At 47.5% G+C, this 20,994-nt stretch overlaps 1 protein-coding gene across 7 annotated transcripts in view; it reads left to right on the top strand.

The window, feature by feature from the left end:
- Positions 1-20,994, top strand: part of PTK2 (protein tyrosine kinase 2) — a 168,961-nt gene that overhangs the window by 633 nt on the left and 147,334 nt on the right. Inside the window, exon 1 of one of the 7 annotated variants that reach the window (XM_039845914.1) lies at positions 4,658-4,931. The exons of 5 other annotated variants lie outside the window; for them this stretch is intronic. The gene's annotated coding sequence lies outside the window, so the exon portion shown is untranslated. Of the gene's footprint in view, positions 1-4,657; positions 4,932-14,739; positions 14,763-20,994 lie in introns of those variants that run through there. One more of the 7 variants, XM_039845915.1, reaches the window with a different exon arrangement.

The raw sequence follows: 20,994 nt of genomic DNA, 5'->3' as shown, positions 1-20,994 counted from the left end.
GGGAGGCCGGGGGACATGGGGCGGCCGCGAGCTCAGGGAGGTCCGGGAATTCGGGGCAGACGGAGAGGCCGGGGATGCAGGGGAGGCCGGGGGCTCCGGGAGGACGGCCGACCTCCGCCCGAGCGGGCCAAGTGCCTCCAAAACAAAGGGGAGAGAGAGGAAGGAGGAGGAAGAGGGAAATCCGCGGGGACGCCGGGGGATCCGGAGTGGAGACTCACCCGCCCGCGAGCGGGGAAGGTCGGGCCCCGAGGGCTGCGGGCGGGTGAGCCTCGAACCCGCGGCCGGGTTGGGCTCCATCCCCCGCTGCCGCCCCTCAAGTTTTCTGTGGGCCGGTGGTCCCCTCCGCGATGGCCCGAGAGACACCCTTCGATTCATTGTGCCTTCCGAGTTTCCTCCTCTGTCCCAGCCCCCAGCGCCGCTGCTGCGCAGTGTTAGGTGGGACAACTACTTGCTGTCTCTCTCTCTCTTTCCATTCCTGTCGCCCATTCTTTATCAGGAGGGCGTGTGTGTGCGTGTGTGTGTGTCAGCGTTACTTGGTTTGACGTGATTACAGGATTTTGTAGCTTAATGCACTAACGGTAAAAAAAATTTTTTTGAGCCATTTCAACAGTGTCTCATTCTTGCATGGTTAGCCTGCAGCTGGGTTTCGGGCTGTGCGATTAAGATAATAGTAATATTGTAGTAATTATGGGGACCGGTTGAAATCCGGTTACACTGAAGGCGATGTGAGAGTTTGGGGATCTGTGTTTAAGACGGCCGTCATTGGGACTTTGACTTAGAAGGTAAATATTTTCATAGTTGGAAAAATAGACAAGCCATTACTCTTTGAAATGAAATACAGAGCCTCACCCTTGATTTTTTGTTTGTAAAACGGGTAGTGAAAATAGTCTCCTCTTTGAAATGACACAGCTAAGCGGAGTGCTCTGGTCAGTTTTCCCATCTTTGAAAACCTCTGAAAAGTGGGAGGACAGTATGTGGATGAAATGGTACGTAAAGGAGCGTTCAACTTATTTTTGTCGAGGTCCAGTGTAGGTATTTTTATCCAGTTGTACTATTGAGTCAGTTTTTAAAACCCTGCTAAACACATGGAACTTGAAAGGAAGTTCGTGTTTCGGTATCTTTATGAGCATATTGTTTTGTATTTGTGGCTCTCCTTGGAGGGGAAGGACTACTGTTAGTCTCTTTGGAACACTTTTGTGTACTAACTGCTGCAGAAATGGCAAGATCAGATATTATAAATTCTCCAAAGAATTTCTTTGAGGTCATTATCAAATAACCCATTTTAATAACGAACACTGGAAAAGATCGTTTAAAACACATGTTCCCTTTTAAAGAAGCCCACAGTCACGTAAGACTTCAGTACATGTAGGCACTGAACGAATATAATAGGCATCAGTTAGCAAGTCCTAGGGTAAATAAAGGCACCGAATCCAAAACCTAGTATTCTGGTTTGGGCAAATACTGGACTCCTACAGGAGGTGTGACTTAAGCCTTTTTTGAGACTGGCAGTTCACCGAAAGCGAATAATAAGTGTTAGTCTGGGAGTTTAGTTCCATGAATGCAGCAGTGATGAAGTGTCTGCGGAAAGCGGAAGTTATGAGCAACAGTGTGGATCTTTAAGGCATTTTTAACAAATTGCCTCCAACAGTCCATGCCCATTGCTGGGAATTACAGAACTTAATGTCCCAGTTCTCAAAACTGGGTTCTTCAGCTAGACAGATAACTTTCTTGGTAGAAAGTTGGAGAAATTGTCTAAATAATAAAGTTGTATTGTTAAAGCTAGCCCCTTTAAAAATTGATTAGCTCCTGCAGAAGAAATCATTATAGAGTATTTTATATGTGTGTGTGTGTATATGTATACTATAATTAAGAATAATTTTGAGAATTACTATCCTTCCTTTGGATGTTATTTTGAGTTAGAGAAGTAGGATCTTCGTTTATATCTCTAAAGATTTTATGGAAACCTTTTCCCCTGTATTTTAAGGTGTCTTAATTTTGAGAAAATAAAAATTGTCTTAAGGGTAAGAAAAGGTACAAGTGTTAATAGAATATTTAAATCTTGAATCTTTGAAATTAAACATTTTCATTTTAGACAGATTTTTACGTAGAATAAATCTTGTTTTAAATTTCAGTAGCATTAAAAATTCTGTGACCATATTTGTAAAATGAGGTTTCTTTTTGCTAAAATAATCAGAAAAGTTTAGTTCCTATAGTACTTTATTTCGCCTTAAAGCTCTTGTTTAAGGACGTATTTTCATTACTGTTTAACGATTAGGAAATAAATGCTGTGAAGGTCTTTGAGACTTTTTAACGACGCCTGTATACATTATTTAAAACTCAGATTTTTAAAAATTGGGCAAAGTAAACGACCTTGTTTGAATCAGTAGTGACAAAGCCCAGGAAGTTTACGAATTCGAAGGATGAGTTGCTTACCAGAGTGGGAAGGGGTGGAGAGCAGAGCCGCCCATCGCTGCGTGCACCTGGGTTTCGCTCACGCAGCCGCATTGAGAAGTTATTTATCTTCTCCAATAAACTGTTCAGTAGGGTTATTTGAGCCCTGTATTGCTTTTTCTCTCCACCAGCATTTTGGCAAAGTTTTTTTTATCCCCCTTCATTTCATGACCACCGAAAGGCAACCTAACGCAAGAGAAATGAAATTCATATCTACCAGTTTCTGGCATTAATTTCTAGGAATTGTGCCAAAGCTTACCTTCAGATCTGCGTAAATAAGTTTGTGATTATAAAGCAGCAGAGGAACCCCGGCCGTTCTTATCTGTAACAATCATATTGTTTTTTCATGAGGCTCTGATGGAAATCAGATAAGCACGTATAGTTCAGCTTCCAGTTTAAATGGAATTTTTAGCAAATGCTGTGAATTAAGAGTCTGATTTGCATAAACACTACCGAAATGGTTTATAGACAGAAGTAGGAAAAATGTTTTTGCCCGAGTGGTACCATTCGCACTCTGTGGCCATTGGAAGCCTCAAAGAAAAATACTAGTAGTATCACTCCAAAGTTTACCTATTTTTAACAGCATGAATGTGTTTCCTTACAAACTTGGTATTTAATTAAAATAACCCTACCTAAATCTTATATACGTACATTGCCATTTACTATAAACTTTTCAGAACAAGAAAAATGATGTTCTCTTTTGAGTATTATGATGGGAAGAAGTGTAACATTGCTGGGTACCTGTGTGAGGACATGTGTTGTTGGTAAGTTGACTACAGTTTTACAGATGGATTACATCAGAGAGGCTCTGTGCTGTATGTAAGTCACATGCGTTGGACGCCGTGTGCCAGACCTGAGCTGCATGTTTAATGTTCCATCTCTTTTATTCCTCACAACAACGGTCGAGTTGTAGAGTCATTCGTCTCATTTTATAGGTGAAACACTGCAAGTTTAGAGTTAGAGGAACTCGCACTGGGTCTCTCAGTCCAAAAGTGGCGGATCCTGGTTGGCCGGGCCCAAGGGATCCCAGCCAGTCTGTAAAATCTTAATTCGGTCTCCCGAAGCGGGAGGAAATGGTGTCTAAGCGTAATTACTGTGTTTCTGAGAAAGCTTAAATCATCATATTTCCTATTTGAGTCTGATACTTTCAGATCATGAAATTCTTATGTGGCCAACGTAGTGTAGGTAAACATTTTAATGACTGTACCAAAATTGTTTAATTATTTTAAATTAATATGGAATTAGTTAAAAATGTATAAGGCATGGTAGTATAGTGATTGATGCTTCTTTTTGTCAAAGGACGTGCTTTAGTAACTTACACATGTACAGAGTTTTTTCATTGATGACTTTTTTTGGGTCGATTTTGTTTATGAATGTAGTTTTGTGGGAAGCAAGGAGTAACTTAAGGTGAAAAATTGCACGTTTCTCATGAGGGTACATGCCCCGCGTAGTAACCCTGGTATTGATCATCTGTAACACATTGCCGCTTTAGAAGTTTCTGAAATGAATGTGCTCATTCTTTCCAATTTAGACGTTTCCATCCTACCTTTATGGGTTGACATACTCTTCTTCATTTGGGCCAGTGGACCAAAACCAAGGCGTAGAAGAACCTAAAAAGTGACGTGTGTGGGCTGCCTGTGCCCAGGACCTCCTTCTGCCCTCACAGTGTATTTGAAAGTCCTGCCATGCAGTGGTTTGCGTTCTCCTGTGAACACCAGCAGCTTGTGTTTGCTGGCGACCAAAGCGCCTCGCGTTTGGCTTTGCTGGACTGAAGAAAGAGCTTAAACGATTTTATGCGTTATATATTTTCAGTAGATTATGTGTCTTCTCATGAGAATTTAAGCACCATGAGGGCAAAACTTTGTTTTACACACCATTGCATCCCCAGTGTCTGACACAGTTAATATTTACGAATGCAAAGAACCCAGGCGTGTCATTGGAGAACAGTCATTGCATTGGTAGGCTGGCTGCTGCTTCGTTTGCCTTGGTAAAGGACCTCACTTAGAGACCTCATAGGACTTGCTGCCAGGAAGGAACTTGGGTTATCTGTTTTTACTGTCTGCTTTATTTTAGATTGCTGGTATTATCACAATTGGGCCAGGAAAAAATACTGCTCTGCCCTTCACAATTTCGAAATGTTCTTTTTTTCTAGATATTGACCCCGTGTTCATAGGACTTAAGTTCTGAAGACTGACAGTTGCCCAAGGTGACACTAAATGAGTGGGGTATACAGAAGGTCCTTGATGACTGGCCCAGAAGCTCTCACGTGTCTTACTGATCAATCAGCTGGACCCACTGGGTGCGCCACACGGCTTTGCATTGTGCCCTGAAACCGTTTTTTTAAAAAGCCGTCTTCTCGGACCGCAGTGCCGGTTACGCAGTGTGTAGGCTTTCCCTTGACCTGCTGCGCAGTCCTTTGCTGTCATGCTGTCATGCAGATAAGACGTCTCGCGAGTGACAGGTCGCTTACCTTTACTTAGGTAAGGAAAGTCAACATTTGGGTAAAAAGAGCTGTTTGCTCTTCCTGAGCAAGGTCCTCCTTAGTGTTATACACTGAGGGTGCACACGTGCGCGCGCGTGTACACACACACACACACACACACACGGTTCAGGTTGGCTGCAGCCGTTCTCAGTGTAGTTACCGGGGCGCAGCATCACCACCCCCAGAACTGAGAAATGCTAGAGCCCCACCCCGCACCTGACCTAGACTGTGGGGTGGGGCCAGCAGGCGGTCCTAGCGAGCTGTCCAGGGGCTTTCCATGCCTGCTGACGTCCGCAGACCACTGCTTTAGAGCGCTTTAAAATGCAGGTCGTAGCGGGCATGGCTCAGCTATAGACGGCCGCACGTGTGGCCACTTAGATTCGCTAATGAGAGTGCCTCCACTTGGGGACTCTGACATGTTTTGTTTTTTTAGCAGTTACTTTTGCCGAGGTACTTTGAACGTTTTATTCTGAGACTGCTTAATTTTTCTGAATCTTGGGTTGGACATTAAATGAAGAATTTTACGTCCAAACAGTTGGTATGACTTTGGGACGTGAGATTTTTGGTAGATAGGAGAGAGTGTGCATGTGCCTGCCGAAGGCACACGGCCCCCAGGGGCTTTGTTTTAGTGCTGAAAACTGGCTAGCTTATACTAACGTTAGGGTGATTGCCATGTCTTGGGGTGACTAATGAAACAGTATTGTGTGAATCGATTCTCTGCCTAGCATTCAGTTCATATGTAACTTAAATATATTTTGTTTTGCCTTTTGCCCCTTTTTTCTAAGAAAAAGGCTAAATAGAAGTTACACAGTGTACAAAGGGGGGTCGGTGATGTGCCTGATATCTCTATGTCTTATGCTGAATTAGATGCACCTATCGGCAGATCGAATATTGTGAGCTTAGGGACAAGGCTTCTGCATCGTCCTTTGCATATCTTTCGGTCCCGCACAGTTTCCTTACACTATGAGGGTGGGAGGGGGGTCCCCAGTTTGTTTACTCTCCTGCCAGGTCCTGAAGAGACTCAGTACCAAGACTAACATCAGTGACCGTTGTGCAGCTGTGTGGTCAGGAGTCTGTAACCATGTGAAAGTTGTTACTAAGGTAGAGGAGAGGAACGGATGGAATCAGGTGTAATCTGCAAGTGGTGAAAAGGATGTTGCCACGTGACCCCCCTTGGCTCCCCTCCCTCGCCCCGTGACCCAACTTCCAGTCAGCTGCGCAGCTCTGTGAGCTGGTGGGAAAGTGCCATCTGAACAGTGTCCTTCTCCCTAAAATTGGTCAGGTGCAGTTAAAATTATAGTTTAGAGCCAGGTAGGCTGTGACCCCCGTTCAATGTGTCGGGGTGCCTGGCCCAGAGTGGCTTCTCAGCAAAGGGCCAGTAAGCGATTCCCCGCTGCCCCTCACTGAACCATTAGGCTCCGGCCAGCAGCCCGTCTTCCCTCTGGTTCTTTCTTCAGCCCCTGTCCGGTCTCCTGGGTCTCTCCTGCCCACGCCTTCTGGTGGTTTCTGTAGTACTACTGCTTCGTGGTTTCGAATAGCCTTTTCCTGGTTATACTGAGGTTGCACGTCTTTTTATATATTTACTGACATTTGGCCATTCACTGTTTCACAAAGTGCACATATTTTTTTATTACGTTTTTAACAGTTGATTTGTAGACTTCTTTATATATTCAGAGCATAAATCCTTTGTTGGTTATATATTTTGCCTCTATCTCTTCCCACTTTGTCATGTGCAGTTTCACTGACTCAGTGGTCTGTTCTGTTCTGTTTTGTTTTGTGAGTAGAAGTTTTTAAGTTTCGCGTAGTGTAGTTTATCCGTCTTTTCCTTCAGAGTTGGTGCTTTTGTACCATTTACTGAGAAGAGCGTCATTTGCCCATGCTCTGCGGTGCCCCCTTGTCGTGAGCGAGCGGTCTGTAATCCGTGCATCTGTTCTGCACTCTGTTCAGTTCCGCTGGTACTAAGCTGCCTGAATTACGGCAGCTTGATAATGAGCCTCATCTCACCGTGGCACTCTACCACTTGGTTCTTCAAGTGTACTTGGCTGTCCTTGACCTTTGCAGATCTATACATGTGTGAGAATCACTTGTCAGCTTCCACGAAAATTCTTCTGGATGTTGTTTGGGATGACAATGAATGTATAGTTTAATGTATGGAGAATTGTTTCTGGTCTTGGCTTATCGCAAATAAAGCGTGTGGATATTTTTGTGCAAGTCTTTGTGTGGATGTAGGTTTTCGTTTCTCTTGAGAACGGCTGGGTCTAGATCTCCAGCAGCCGGGTCCTGTGGTAGGTGTTTGTTTAGCTTTTTAAGAAAGCGCCAGATTGTTCTGGAGCAGCTATGCCGTTGTGCATTCCCACCAGCAGCGAACGAGCATTCTCGTGGGCCAACGCTTGGCATGGTTAGTCTTTTATAATAGATGTCTAATGGCATTTGATTGTGGTTTTAATTTATATTTCCCAAATGCCCAGTGATGTTGAGTATCTTTTCATATGCTTTTTGACATCCATATATCTTCTTTGGTGTTCACATGTTTTGCTCATTAAACATTTTTTTCTCATGGGCTCTTCATTCTGGATAAATACTTTTCTGTTGGTCACATGTGAGTTGCGCGTCTCTCTTGTGCTGTGGTTGGTTTTTTCATTCTCTTCATTGTCCTCAAGGGCAGAAGTTACACATTTTGACGATGTCTCATTTATCCACTTGTTGTTTTATGGATTGTGCTTTTTTGTTGTCATATTTAAGAAACTTTTGCCTAATCCTAGGTCACAAAGGTTTTCTTCCATTTTTTTCTCCCTCTAGAAGTTTTGTAGTTTTAGGTTTTACATTTAGGTCTAGGATTCATTTTGAGATCATTTTCATTTAAGGTTGTAGCATATGGATCCAAGTTATTTGTAGGACTCTTTTGAAACCTGGCATGAAGGTAGCTCCCTTCAGAGAGCATTTGTTTTTGCTTCGACCAGTCTGGGATCGCCTTAAACCCAGTTCAAGGCTTGAGGTTCTTTAGACCGTCTAGAGCTGTAAGTCTGCTAGAGAGGTGGTTCGCTTCTGGCTTACTCTCACCACGAGCTGCGTAGCCTTTGGGGTGCTCTTATTGCAGACACTTTGTGGGACCCAGCTTTTGATTCTCGTCCCTCTTTCCATGTCCTCTTGTGAAAAAGGAAGTTGAAAATGTCAGGATTGGCAAATGAGCTCAGGGCAAAGGTGGCTTCTGCGCTCGTGTATTTCCTGGCTCCTGGTTTCGCTTTGACTTTGGCCTGGCGTTTCCTTATTGTCTTGTCACTGCCCAGTTGCTTTTAATATTTTTAAAGGATCCTATCCAGCTTTTTTAGCCTTTTTCAAGGGGAGGGTTGGCGTGAATAGCAGCCTGCGGTTAGGAACCACGGAAAAGTTTTTATTTCACTCAGTGTCGAGAGTCTAGACTTGGACCTGCTGTCTCCTGTGGTGGCCGCTAGCCACAGGTGGCTGTTAAGCTAAAATTAAATTCAAAGTTCCATTCGACAGTCACACTAGCCCCATTTCAAGTGCTCAGCTGCCACGTGTGGCTGGTGGCTGCCATGTGGGACAGTGCAGACAGAGAGCATTGTCGCCGCTGCAGGGAGGCCTACTGGACAGCACTGGCCGGACCCCGAGAACCTCCTCGGGGACTGGCTGTGGGCTGTGAGCCGTGGGCCGTGCTGGAGAGCCACTGACACAGGCGTCCTTGCTTAAAGTTTGACTTTTTCGGAAATCTGCCTGTAGCTACAACGCACGAGCCCTTTATTGCCTGTGTCGTGAAGCCACCGCGAAGGACCGTGTGGGCTCAGACGGGTCGGTGGGGAAGTGGGGAGCTGTGCGCACTGAGTAGGAAACACCCCGTTCTGTTCTGACGTTTGACTTACACGTATCTGCGCATTTAACTGGGACGTGGTGAGGACAGTCACTGGGCTGATCTGAACCCCAGCCCGCGGATGTCACGGTAAACAGGCAGTTGTGGTGGCATGTTACAAGTGCTTTGCAGAGCTGCAGGGTGCCCGGCGGGGCTTGCGGGCGCTGCGCCCCCACTGTTGCGGGCTCAGTCGGCATCAGCCCGGTGTGGGGGGAGTGTTCTAGGCAGAAGAAACGCCCGGCCAAGAGAGGCGTTGGTGGGAACGTGCGGAGGCTGGCACACTGCGCCTGAAATTCGATTCTCGTGTTGCAGATTTAAGAAAATGTCATGAGAGGAAAACCGGATCCTGCTCATGGGTCAGGGTTGCTGTTGTCGTTAGGCGTGTGTTGGAACCTGTCTCTGTAGCTCACTGAACTCCCGTCTTTGGAGGACATGTCCGGTCTGCCAGCGCACCGCGCCGCGGGTGGGCCCGGCTCCTGCTGGGCACATTTCTAGCCCCTCAGGCACGGTGACTGCCGTCTGTCACCCCAGGAGGAAGGCGCACCCACGGCAGTAAGTGGCGCCCGCCATCACAGAGGACTGAGGGTAGCAGTTGCGGAAAGGTCAAGGCCACAGATGCGGGCTGGTCACTTCCTCTCTCCTGCCCCCTGGGGAGCGGCCTGCCCGCACTTGTCTGCCTTTGTTTTGGGATCGGAGAGCGAGCAGCAGAGATGCACGCGGGTCGCGGGCGTGTGTCTGAGCTGCACGGTCTGCCCCCGCGCCGTGTGTGCCCGCTCCGTGTGGGGCCCCTCACACCAACCCCTGTGTCGCCGGGGGCTTCCCAGATCGTAGGCTCAGATTCGGTCTGTCTGGACTGGAGCACCTGATCCCGGGTGACGCCAGTGGTCCAGTTTGAGCGGCAAGGTGTTGGTTCCCGAAGTGTGGCTCCTCAGATGGCATTGCCTGATGGAGTTTGAAAGCTGAACTCTCAGTGAGGTGTGCGGTCGCTCAGGGCCGACTCGGGGTGTTGGGCCAGCTCATTGATGTCGCACACCTCCATTTCCTTGTCCGTTAAATCGCCGCGTGATAGAACCACAGGCTGATGGAGGAATTAAGTGACACCCAGAGCACGCGAGTTCTGTTGTTCACTAGTGCCTGGCCCTATGAAATGTTTCACGAAAGGTAATAATTGCTGAAAGCAAACATTTACATGAAAAGTTTGCCTGTTGTCAAAGTTCTCGATCCTCACCGCATCTTCGCTTGGTTTGTGAAATTGCAGCTGAAGTGGAGCGGGATGTTTGTGTCATTTACCGCCCTGCACACAGCGCAGAGCCCCAGGCTTGCCAGGTCCCTCCCAGCCGCCCAGCCGCCCATCCGTCCACCCGTCCGTAAAGAAAAGGGCTAGGACCACCCTTCTCCCCAAAGACTGCCTGGCAAGCGGGCAAGCTTAGAGTTCCATCGCCTTCTGGCACATTGAGATGGGAGACGTAGCTGTTTGTGTCGGGGCCCCGACAAGGGCTCGGAGGACTCTAAGGTAAAAGGGCTTGTGTTCCCTGGACGTTGTCCTTTCACGTTCCCCGTCATCGAGGCCAGATGCCGCTTTCTCTGTCAGGGTCAGAGGTGCAGTGCCGTGTCATCGCGCAGCTCTGTAAATAAGCACGGTTTTTTTTTTAGTTGCCAGTGGTAAGAATGATAGAGAACTGTTTTGTACTAAGAAAGGTGTATAAATGGGAGTTGTATGACAGTGCCTATTCCGTGAGTGTTATGCTTAATTAAAGTTAAAATAGGAATCTTCAATTTTATTTTAAAACTTTGTGGCAGTTTCTAGACATATGCAAAACTGCGTATCCATTACCACCTTCAACAGTTATCACTTAATTTATGTCATTAACTGTTCAGAGGGACCACTTTGTATTTAAAAGATGTGATAGCACTCGCTTTGGGGACCTGTATGCTGACATTGGGCAGATATTGTGGCCTCTGCTAAGATGTGACATAACAATTCATGACACGTTTCTTTAAGAAGATGGGAAGGGAATAGGATGTGACTCCACAGCTTTTTCTAAGGCCACGCGGTGCGTCGGTGATGCCGCGAGGTGTCCCGTCGTCCTAATGACCCGGATGTTAGTGGCCCCTGGGCTCTCTCCGCAGACTTGGAACTTGTAGCAGAAAGGGTCCGTCCGTCCTTCTGCCCTCCCTCTTTCCTTCCCGTCTTCCTTTCCATCTTCCTTATTGTACTCAAGTCAGAATAATGGCAGCTTTCTTTGCTCTGTCGTTCTAGTTTGATGCTCCTGAGAGCAATCCACACATACCAGTTGTTTGAACGTAGACGTCAGGATAGAGGAGAAGCATGCAGCTTTACTAGAGCAAGGTTCAGCAGAGAAATATGCTTAATACGGTAGTCTTTATTCAAGAAATGATTTTATGAAATGCTGAAGAGAGATGCCAGTGTGTAAGACGTGTGTAAGGTATAGATCAGGAGAACTCTGAGCCCCCCGGAGGAAGGACACCAGCGTCCCCACTGATGCCCTAGCTCAAGAGCTGGCCAGCTCTCTCTGTAAAGGGCCTGCCAGGAAGCGTTTTAGGCTTCGCGGGCCACATGTGGCCTCTGTCGCACGCACTCAGTCCTGCCATCGTGGTGAGACAGCAACCATGGACGGTGTGGACAGAACTGTGTCCCAATTACATTTAATCTTTGGACCCTAAAATTTGAATTTCATATAATTTCATGTGCACTGAAATTTTATTATTCGTTTTTCCTTCAATCGTATACAATGTAAAGACCGTGCTTAGCTCATGGGCTGTACAAACACAAGTGATGGGGCCAGATGGGCCCCGGTTGGGGTTCGCCGTGGGTGCCCGGGGCCCAGCGTACCTGTGGAGCACTCCCACCCCCCCGAAGGCCTCTGCGTGCCCCTCTCCCCGTCGTGAAGCCTCAGGCAACTGTCCTCCCCTCCGGCCCCTCAGCTGCCTCCCCCTCCAGGCCCGTTCGCCGTTTGATGTCGCTTGTATTTTATTTTTCTCTGCTTTTCTTTCTCACTTGGCTGTGGGCAGAATGTCTGTATCCCCGGCTCGTATAACCGGTCAGGGATGCATGTCGTATTTATCATCTCTCATCTTTGTGTCAGTTGTGTGTTTTGAACTTTATAGTGAGGGAGTCGCACTCAGTGTGTTCTTGTGACTTGCTTTTCTCCGCTCAGCTCTGTGACTCTGAGACTCAGCTGAGGGGTGCGCGCTGTCAGAGTCTGTCCATCTCCAGCTGAATAGGCGGGACGGCAGCTGATGGGCCTGCGGGTTGTCTCCAGCTTTTCGCTGTCACAGACACCACTGTGCACATCGCCGGCCTTCCGCGTGCGTGGAGACCTGTGGCCTGAACGCCTCGGAGGGCGGATGCCGGGGTCGGAGGCCGGCCAGCCTTCCGGTCGCCTCGTCACCGCCCAGGTGCTTTCAGAGGCCTTGTACCAATTTACAGCCCCACCTGTAGAAGAGAGAGTGACTCCTGGTGGCTCCACAGCCTTGTCAGTAGTGTAATCTGTCTGGCAGTAACTAATCTGTCGTTCGGTTCTGCCATTCTGGCGAGTGCGTCGTAATATGTTTGTGTCTGCAGATCGAATTTCCCTCATTACTAATGCTCTCGGGCCTCTTGTAGTATATTGGCTGTATCTCTCCCCTTCTCTGAAGGACTTGGGAAGTCATGCGGCCGATTTTCCTTTGTATCTTTTTCTTATTGACTTGCAGCTGTTCTTTCTGTGTGGAGTACAGTCCTTTGTCGTTATGTAAGTTATAAATATTTTCTTCCAGTTTGTGGTTTGTCTTTTTACTTTGAGGTGTCTTGGAACTAAAATTCTTAATTTTAATATCGGCTTTATCAATATTTTCCTTTATGATGAGTATTTTTTTGTCTTATTTAAGGAATCTTTCTTTGTGGGTTAAATTTTGATATGAGGTGGTTTTGTTATTTAGATCATAAAGCATTATTGTTCTATTCAATAAAATGTTCAATATTTAGCTATACTAATTTCTATTAAGATTCCTTTGATGACTCATGATTTAATGTGGTTTGATAAATTCCAAATAAATGAATTTTTCTATGTACCTTGTGAGTTATTTCTAAAATTGGATCGTAGTCAAAAAATGTGTTCTGTATGGAATCAGTTCTTTGAAGTTAATCTTATCGTAAGTAGACCCATATCAGACTTCACTTTGGCTAAGATCTTGGTCTAACTCAGAAACTTCTGGGCACCGAGCTACTTAAACTCCAGCTTTACGTAACTTACACCTTGATTATGCAAAATAGATCAGAAGACTAGGGTTTTCGTAGTAGCTCCTTACACTTCATTTCTGCCTCTGGAGACACTTGCGGCGTTTGCTGGCCCAGGCGGAGGTGCGAATGCGCACCGGCCCCTTCCGGCCTCTGTTCTGCCCGAAGCGAAGCTTAAGGACAGGTGACCGCCTCAACTGCCGGTGTGTGCCAGCTCAGCTGGCAGACGAGGGGTCCGTGCTGAGGTGGCAGCTGCCTTCCTTTCAGTGGCTTTTGTTAATTAAGCTGTTTAATTTTACTTTTCAGGGACTGACTGAAAAAAAAAAGGCAAAGAAGATTTTTCGTTTATGATCATCCTGAGGCCATTTAGGCTAGTGCTCATTTCGGATGTCCTTTTCATTTTTATTTTGTTCGTTTACAAAAAGTAACATTAACTTGAACATTATAAAAATTAAATAATGAGTCAGAAATTAAGTTTCGTTCCTCCTCTGGAGCCCCAGGTATTAGTAACTGCCGCCATCTGGGCATTGTAGTTTGTATGTAGTTTTTAATAGGAAGAGCATCTCATGGGGAACAGAAGACCTGGGTTCAAATACTGGCTCTCTGCCTTTGGTCACGTGACTTATGACGAGTTGTTTAGTTTCCGTGATTCTCAATGTTCTCATCTGTAAAGTCTGTATTTATGATCTCGGCCTTAGAGGTTTTACGTAGCGTTACCACGTAAAGCGGATACAAACGTACAGTGCTAGCGTTAGACTTTTAACAGACTTACCTTGTGTGCTACTACTAAAGGCCCAGGGCTTTGCACGTTATGTGTTCCCCTGGTTCTTGAGCTGGTCTGTTCGGTTGGTTAATGCATCGATTCAACATTTATGAAATGCCTGTCTCATATCTGGTGCAGGATTAAGACCTGAGGGGACCAAGACTGGTCCCGTTCAGGGATGTGCAGTGTGATGCCGGCAGTGCCCGTGTCATAGCAGGTGTGCTCAGGAGCCGGAGGGCATGTCCCCAGGGATGGTCAAGTTCAGATGTTTTCTGTTAAAGGCCTGACAATAGACACTTAAGGCCTTGTGGGCCACATGTGGCCTGTCACTTTTTTTAACCCTTGAAAAAGTTAAAAACCATTTTTTAGCCCAGGAGCTATACAAAACTGACTGTAGACCATACGTGATGACCTCTGCAGGTCCCAGCTGCCAGAAGGGACCATAGATGCTCAGTGGACAGGGTGGTAGGGGGCGCAGGAAGGGCCTCCCAGACAGTGGGCACGCCTGGGCAAAGCGCAGAGGGGCGAGAAGCTGGTGCTTGTGGAACTGAATGTTTTTACCCTGTTTGGGATACAGGATGGGTTTGGGTAGTGGAGGAGATGAAGCCGATATCACGGGCAAGATCAGTGTGGTTTGCACTTGATTCTGGTGGAGAATGGATTTGCAGGGCAGGCGGTTCAGTGGACTGGAGCTCCAGGGCTCAGTGAAGGAGGCGGCAGGGAAATGCACTTTGGAAGGCGAGGGCGGCAAACCTCTGTCATTAAGGAAATGGCTGCCAGTGTCTCCTAGCTAATAACGCGACGGGCAAAGTTCAGATGGTCTGAGTTAACAGCTTGTGTTCTTTTAATTATTTAATTATGTTGCACAGATAAAGGAAGAAGCCCTTAATTAAGGGCGAGACTGGGGAACTGGAGAGAAGGGAAGCCGTGAAGCCTGTCGCTGAGTTCGGGCCCTGAGCAGGTAACTGAGGCGCAGGGCGGAGGGAGGGGTCCGGAGTCACTGCAGCGCGGCTGCCGGCCTTCTCCTTTGGTGATAAGTTCACAAAGCTCTTTTTGCTCTTAAGCACATACTGATGATCAGACGGTTGCTTCGCGGCGGTGACATTCTCCCCTAGGTCTGTGAACCCCAGAAATTGTAAGAGGATTGTGCGCGCCTGTGAGTTGTTTCCCCGGGGGAGCGTCTGGAGGGCTTTCATCAGCTTATGCAAAGGAGCCCAGCCCCCAGGGGGAGCCGCTGGGGGGTGGGGGGGACCGGACATCTGGCGCCCTGCAGAGGTCTGGGGCGGTGGGGAAGGCTGATCATCCACATAACAGGAACGTGACTTTAAATGTAATAACATCCCAAACGGCCAAGGAAAACGCAAACACAGGCAGCCGTCTCCTAAGCTGAACCATTTCAGCCAGCAGTGACAATGTTTCTCCCGGCCTCCCTTGCCCTGCTGAAAGTCAGAGCAAAACACGGTTTTGGTACATAGAGGCCAGCCGGGCGTTGGGGGCTCTCATTGGCAGGAATGGTTTCCTCATGCGGTTGCACATTAGACAAAGCTAAAGTCTTACGCCGTTAGGCAACTTACTAGTCACAAGGCTACGAGGGACAGACAGGTGTCACTGTTAAGCGTAGGGCATGCCAGCGCCCAGGATGAGTGTGGTTTCTTCTGCCGAGCTGGAAACGTGTGAACAGTGAGCTGTGAAACAACACCTGAATCGTGTCGTTGAGCTCTGCGGTGAGCGCTGAGGTGAGCACTGAGGTGAGCGCTGAGGTGAGCACGTGCAGGGGAAGCAGCGCAGCGGGTGGCTGGCTGTCGAAATGTGAGCATCAGGCCGACTAGTCTGGTGTTTGGGAGTCGAAATGGGATTGGTTCATGCTCGACATCATTATCGTGTCATTTAGAAATTACAGACTACAGATCATAGCAATCCTGCGGAGAGCCGGCGAACTTGGGGAGAGATGGCTGCCTGATGGGGGGTGGGTCTCAGAGAGGAGAGGTCAGAAATGGGTGGATCTCGGAGAAAGTTTCTCCTCCTGCCGAGAAAGATTGTGACCTCCGTGAGGGCAAAGCTGCGAGTGGGGAAGATAGATGAGTGACGGACTTGAGCGGCGGGGCCGAAGTTACGGAGAGAAGCTGGGCTGCTCACCGGGCCGCTCTTGACGTTGGGCTGGGGGTGGTCGTGGCTCTGAAGGTGAGAAGTGTCAGAGTGCACTTGGGCTTGGGTCGTGGCAGTGCTTAGGCGGCAGTTTTGCTTTCTGTTTGGAAAGAGCAGCATTAATCACACCTTTAGGTGTTGACTTGATAGAACAAGTTGCAGGAGGAACTCAGTTTAAATGTAGGTTGTCTATATTTGAATTGTTTGTTATTTTGTTTTTTCATTTTAAAGTTATGGTTGATGTACAGTATTATGTTAACGTCTGGTGTACGACATAGCGAGTCATCGAGTTAATTTTTGACGCTCGTGGTTGATTATTTGGTTGGGGAAGAGTTGATTTCTTTGATTTTCATGTATCCTACGAGCCTGCCCTTTTGACCGTTTGCTGGAACGCATTCAAACTTTTCCTCCGAGTTTTTCCCCCTTTATTCTTATTGCTTTACATAATCTAGAATTTTAAAGGTTGATCTAAATTTAGGGATCTTATGTTCCAGAGCTCTCACTGTAGAGATGAGGGAGGGTAAATGACTATTTGATGGTGAATGAGGAATGCCCTCAAGATGATATTAGCTGTCTTGACTTTTAGCTCAGAGGTGATACTTTTGGTAGATGAGGACGGTGTGAAGACAACTTGTAAAACTCAACTTGCCTACTAATTGGCAGAGAGGAGATTGAACCAGTTGACATCACTGACCAAGTGGCATAAGCAATGGCCATCATTGACTCTGTTGCCCAAATTGTTCCCAAGCAACTGTGCTTGCTATTCATTTATTTCTTTCCACATTACCTTGGGTATTTGAGAATGACAAATAAGACTTACATATTCATATGTTCTAAGTTTTAAAAGACTAATAACGTTAGTTCTTCTTACCTGTTTGTTATACTTATGGGGTTTTCCTGAGGCGCTCTGGAACATCTACCCATGCCAACACTGCTAGGTGATGAGAATTTATCAAAAGAAACACAGTCCCTGCCCTCGTGATGCTTCTAGGTGGGTCAGTGGTTCTGAAAGGAGCTTACTCAGAACCATCGAGGAAGATGTATTAAAAACGCACGTGCGTGGGGCCATCCTCCCGAGCTGTTGAGTTTTCGTCCTGGCGCAGAGTTCAGTCACCTGCATTTAAAATCGCATCCCCATGGGTTGAGAAACACTGCTCTCGTGTTGGTGAAAACGTGTTGTAAATCACAGAGACCTGCAGGTCTGGACGCCCCCGTGATTCTCTAGAAGGACTCAGAGCTCAGGAAGCCGTTACACGCACAGTTACGGTTTATTGCAGTGCGAGGACGCAGATGAAAACGAGCGAAGGCATGGCGCCTAGGGCAGAGGCCAGGAGAACCCCGGCCTGAGCGTCCAGCTGTCTTCTCCCAGGGCAGTCATGCTCGTTTCTCCGGCAGCTCTGTGGCAGTGCGCCCTCATCCGCGCCTTGGTGTCCAGGATATTTATTGGGGTGTCGGTCATGTAGGCCCTGCCAGCATGGCTGAACTTAGTCTCTAACCCCTCCAGAGACCAAGCTGGTGGAGTGTGGCCCAAGGCTCCCCTATAAATCACACCGGCAGCACAAGCTATCTGCTGAGACCTAAGGCCCCAGCTGATCGAGGATGACCTTATCAGGCAGGAGGTACCAAGGGCTGAGGGGTTGCTTCCCATGAGCAAGCTGGGCAAGCGGGGGCAGGCCTTCCTTTGGGCAAGTTTAATCCTTGAATACACGAAGCCCGAAAAAGTAAATTACTACTTCTGTCATTACCGAGGAGTGTAAGAAATTATAGCTTTTAGGTAGAAGATACGGGTTGCAATCACATGCAGTATAATTTACTACAAACCTAAACATCAGAATTCCTACACATAAGATGTCTCCAGGAGTATAAGATGTCTCCAGGAGTGTGTCACATTTGACACCTGTCCTAACGTTTTTATCAGGAATTTGCATGAATATCAGGAGTCATGCTGGGAGATAGCTCATTTTTTGAATCAGAATTTTAAAATATTTTGACAGGTTGTAACGAAGCGCTAAAATCAATAAGGTAAGATTGATCAGGAGTAGATGTGAAATGGCAGACTGACCTTGAAAAGGAAACCGACTGAGAAAGTTTAAGAATTCTATTAAATTCTTCTCGATCTTTGCCCGTTAGCATGTCATCACATTGAGGTTCGTCGCTTCCAGTTGACGGTTAGTCTGTCAGGACCATTTTTCCAGCAGTGTTTGCTCACGTCACGTCTGTCACATTCCATAATTCTCAGAATATTTCAGACACTTTCATTATTATATTTGTCATGGTGATCTGTGATCAACGATCTGTTATGTTACTATTCTAATTGGGGGCACCATGAACTGTGCCCATTCTAATTGGGGGCACCATAAGACAGTGCCCTTAATCGATAAATGAATGTCATGAACTTACTCAGTACATGTGTTCCGATTGCTCCACCGACCGGCCATTCCCGCGTTCCCTGTCCCTCGCCCTGTTCGCCAGCCTCACTGGTCCAAGACACAACAATATTGAAATTAGACCGATTAGTCACCCTGCAGCGGCCCCTGACTGTTCCAGTGGGAAGAAGGGTCGTGTGTCCCTCACTTTAATCGAAAGCTAGAAATGACCCAGCTCAGAGAGGAAGGCCCGTGGGACGTGCCGGTGGGCCAAGTCGTGAGTGTGAAGGGAAAGTTCCTGAAGGAGATTAAAAGTGCCACTTCAGCGAACACATGATTGATGAGAAAGCAAGCAGCCTTATTACTGGTATGGAGGACGTTTTAGCAGTCTGGATGGAAGACCAGACCAGCCGCATCCTGATCCAGAGCGAGGCCCTAACTCTCTCCAGTTCTGTGAAGGCCAAGAGGCAAGGACGCTGCAGGAGAGAAGCTGGAAGCCGGCCGAGGCTGGGCCGCGCGAGGTTTAAGGAGAGAAGCTGTCCCTGTAGCATAGAAGTGCGAGGCGACGCCACAGGTGCCGATGGGGAAGCTGCAGCCAGTCACCTGGGTCTACCAGGAGCACTCGTGAGGGTGGCCACACTGACTAGCAGATTTTTCAGGGTAGACAAAACAGCCTTAGATTGGAGGACGATGCCGTCTAGGACCTTCATAGCTGGCAAGGAGAGGTCATTCCCTGGCTTCAGAGCTTCAAATGCCAGGGTAAGTAGGGGCTGATGCCGCTGTGACTTTACGTTGAAGCCAGTGCTCATTTACCATTCTGAAAGTCCTAGACCCTTAAGAATTACGCTCGGTCTCCTCTGCCCGTGCTCTATAAATGGGAACACAAAGCCTGGAAGACAGCACATCTGTTTACAGCATGGTTTACTGAGTATCATAAGCCCATGTTGAGACCTCCTGCTCAGAAAAACACCATTCAAAACATCACTGCTCAGTGACGGTGCGCCTGGGCCCCCAGGACCTCTGGCGCGCGTGTGCGAGATGAACGTCGTTTCCACGCCTGCGAACACCACATCTGTTCTGCAGCCCACGGATCAAGGAGCGATTTGGGCTTCCAGTTCTCCTTCTTTACAAAATACCTTCTGTAAGGCCATAGGCGCCATAGATAGTGATTCCTCTGTCAGAGCTAAGCAAAGCAAATCGAAAACCTGGAAAGGATTCACCGTTCTAGATGTCATTAAGAACATTCACGATACCAGCATTGACAGGAGTTTGGAGAAGTTGATTCCCACCCTCATGGATGACCCTGCGGGGTTCAGGACCAGTGGAGGAAGTCACTGCGGATGCCGTGGAAACAGCGCGAGAACGAGAAGTGGGGCCTGAACACGTGACCAACTGTCGTCTCACGGATGACCAGAGCAGTGGTTCCTCGAGATGGAATCTACTGGTGAAGATGCTGTGAAGATTGTTGACATGACAACAGAGGGTTCAGAATGTTCAGAATAGGACGTAAATTTGGTTGACGGAGCAGCGGGAGGGCTTGAGCGACACGATTCTGAGAGAAGCTCTGCTCTGGGTCGAATACTGGCAGACACCACTGTGGGGGGTGCTTGTTTATAGGCTTGCTCATGGGCTAATGGTGGCGTTTGTCTCATCTCAGCGTTGGCTTATCTTGATTTTCTTTGTCCCAAGGAGTTAAGGTTTTCCTGGTCTTTCCTATGTCGAGTGAGTTTGGAGTGTCTCCTCCGTACGTAGGACGTTATGGTAGGAGACTCGGTCCTGTTTAAATCTGCTGCGTGGCGGTGCGTTGAATTCCAGCCTCCTTTCCTAGTCCTGCTGCTGCTGTTTACTTTCCAGAGTCATCAGGTAGCGCGTGCAGTTACTCTGTCCGGGTTTTGTAGAGACAGGATGGAGTGTGCTAATTACTCTTTACCTGGACCTGGACCCTTCCCGTCGCAGACTTCTTCCATTACGCAGGCGAGGGGGTGATGGTCTCGTTTCAGCTGGCTATCGGTGCCCAAACGCCTCTGTGTCCCTTGATCAGTTCTCTGTCCCGGTCCCTATGAGAATTACTCCTTTTAATTACTTCTTGAATTTGTTCTTAAGGTCCTTCTTTTCACGTCTCTCTCAGGTAGATAAAATGACCCTGAAATATACCAGAATAGCCATTAGTTCTTTTGAACATGCTTGAAGGCTCGCCTCATCTCGAATGTGTTAACTGTGCCTATTGATTAGTTTGAGTAGAACGGTGTGTCTTTAACATTTTGAAGACTTTCGCACGGTAGGATTTTCTGTGGCCGTTGTTTGCAGTGCAGAGTGGACAGTGGTGACGAGCACAGGCTTTGGACGGATCTTCCTTTGAATCTCAGCAATGCCCCCTGCTCCTCGTGTGATGTCGACGGCGTCACTGAAGCTCCGAATCTGTTCTCACCATTTCAGTGGAGGTTGTCCTGACTTCTGCAGATGTGATGTAACGTGGTTCTTAGGATGTGGCCAGTCATATAACTAATTAAACGCTTACTTTTTAGGGAAGCGGCCACCGGATGTTCAGCAAGTCCAGTTCGTAACGATGTCATTATTTCTGTCATGGGGATTTAAAGGCTGGTCTTACTCATTCCCTGATTCTGTTTGATCGGATTGTCTAAGAACTGCAAGGCAGGTTGTATTCATCATTTACTGCGCACA

This window comes from Pteropus medius, unplaced genomic scaffold (assembly GCF_902729225.1).
Source record: "Pteropus medius unplaced genomic scaffold, Ma_sr-lr_union100, whole genome shotgun sequence".
In the NCBI taxonomy this organism is placed as follows: Eukaryota; Metazoa; Chordata; class Mammalia; order Chiroptera; family Pteropodidae; genus Pteropus; species Pteropus medius.
Note: the sequence above shows the minus strand (reverse complement) of the source record. Positions and strands in the feature narration are given on the sequence as shown.